Source organism: Salvelinus sp. IW2-2015, linkage group LG21 (assembly GCF_002910315.2).
Source record: "Salvelinus sp. IW2-2015 linkage group LG21, ASM291031v2, whole genome shotgun sequence".
Taxonomy (NCBI): Eukaryota; Metazoa; Chordata; class Actinopteri; order Salmoniformes; family Salmonidae; genus Salvelinus; species Salvelinus sp. IW2-2015.
In genome coordinates, this window is record NC_036861.1 from 4,606,283 (window position 1) to 4,608,923 (window position 2,641).

A 2,641-nucleotide genomic window follows, 5' to 3' on the forward strand; every position below is an offset into this window, starting at 1 on the left:
TGTTATGGTCCTTTGCTGCCTTTAGAATCGGTTCACCCATCCCCGATTGATTCTTCCCCGACTTCTTGCGAGCGCTGGCCATAGCATAGCCGTCCCAAGCTACCGCCCACCTAGTGGAGTTTGATACTGGTGGCCAACATTGAGCTACAGTAGCAGCATACCTCTCGGTTCCCCACTCTAAGCTCTTTCCCTGTGTCATGTGACGCCTCCTTTACACACTAATCACCGGACTGATATCCATTAATCGTAACGTGGACACAACAGCATGAGGTGGACTTAAGTGAGACTAAGTGTGAGCCGTAATGTGGGCGGGATTTCACAAAACGAACCTTTCCCCTGCTGCTGCTGCTGTGCACAATGCTTGATCCAGTTCTCGATGTTTAAAACACCATATCATTTCTAAGGCTTCCAACCAAGGACTATCAAATACGTATAATTCTACAGATATGATAAAGAATATTCCAGTAGTTTGTTAATATGATCAACCTCGCACTAGTATTAAATCACCTACAGAGTCTCACTGTAAATAACAAGCTATTTTTAAATCAGTCTTAGTGGCACAATTCATATCTACAGACTCAAAAGTATTTTTTGCATCAGCTTTATTTGACAGTTACAGGCAATCCGGAGTTTCTCTCTGACCCGATATGGCTTGGGTTTGCTGAGGCGTTCCTCTGGGCACCTCGACGTGGCAGTTGTGTTTTAGTCAGCAGCGTTGTACCATGATGACAGGCTTAACAAGTAGGAACCAACTGCTGCCATAACCGAGACCCACCACTAGATGTACCCCAAAACAAGTGAGTGGGGTGTCACAAGAACTCCAATATTACTATGGCGGCTATATACATTATGGGGTGCTGCCAATACGGCACTACAGTGAAAATGGATGCCCTTTAACATCTATTTGTGAGCAACTCAACATGTGTCCTACCAAATTGGGAAACATAAACACGCAGTGCCTTTCTACGGGCATGTGGGGGAGGGTTCTTGAAATCTAACATCCAATCAAAATGTAGCCCCTTAATTAAGCGGCCCATTCTAGGCGTTTTAGCCAATAGAACATTTTGGATGGCTACGCGAGACTACCTGGCAACAGGTGCCTACGCATTGGTAATTTCATATCTCTACATTAAGAACCTTATTCATTACATGGGAAATGAATTGAAGACAAATCAATATAAGCCGGAAAGTGATGCCGTACGCACTTTTTTCCAGCCCCCAAAAGCCATTCAGTAGTAGTCTGACATGGAGACAAGGAAGGATGCCATTGAAAATAATTTGGATATAGCCAGCCCATTGCTGATCATTTTAGTTAATCCGATTTAACTTATAACTTAATAATTTCAGCGTTAATGATGGACTTAACTCTTGTATATAAGTTGCTAGACGAACTGAGAAAATATATATATATTTTTTTTAAATACCTCAATAGCTCCTCCCCTGACACAACCTCTTTATCGGGGGCCACAAAAATGTAGCTGCAGAGGCACAGGCCCCAACAGCACTGCATTAATTCAATTACACTTGCACAACAGTATATGCCAGACAGTGCTGGGTACCATTCTGTCCGTGTATACAGTCCACGAGTGTAGATCAAATAGATGGAGGGGAAAAGTATTTATAGCCACAAGGCAGAGAGAAACACCCCTCACTCCACACACAGCTAAATGGCTGGTGCTGCCCTCCCCTCGGGAAACCCCTAGCAACAAGGAAACCCAACTAGCTAACATACAAAACGGGGGGGGAGGGTATTTTGAGAGCTGCAGTCAGACAGCCAGCTGGAGCGGCTTTCAACACAAACTGAGCTGCAGGAGGAGACAACGCGTTACATTCACATAGGTTTCATAATTTGGCTCACTGGGCCTCATCTCCCTCACAACCAATGACCACGCATACACAACGGCAAGTAGGCTAATGCTGAAGCTTGAGAGTTCCGAGACTGTCTTCGAGTCTTCATGAATCAAGCCCCGGTTATGATATTTTAGGAACAGTGTTACCACCACAATTGGGTTATCAACAATGTGTTATGTTAGTGTTACTAGCATTCGGGCACGTGTCAAGATTTAGCCCCATTTGAGTCTAAATAGTAATTCTAGACACTGGTTTGCTCTAGAGACCTGTAAACAAATCATGTCCCCCCCCCCCCCAGAGAGATATAACGGCTACGCAAGCTAGCCAATGAGCTAACCAATATCACACCTATAAACCAAACACGCATCTGACAAGAGGCAGACAATGAGGAAGCGGCTACGTTGCCGTCGCACATATTTCACTGCTGCAGAAACACAACCCCCCACTTACATGTGGGCGAGTCACACCGCTGATCTCACTGAAAAAGCGGCACCCACTGGGGCGCATCAAAGCACTGCAGCTCTCCCAAACAGCCAAATAAATTCTCTCAGCTCTGTATCTATACAATATACGGGAAGTTCATTTGTCTTGATGTGCTGGTTTGTAGCTCAATTTGGATGGTTTATCATCTTGTTGTTAAAAAAATATATATATACATCATGCGTTTGTGAAGTTTTTTGATTGGAATGTGAGAATGTGTCTTGTGTACAAAAAAACAAGGAAATACAACCTGCCTATAGATGCAGATACTCGTCTAGTTTGACGAACAGATCACGAATTGCTCCAAAGA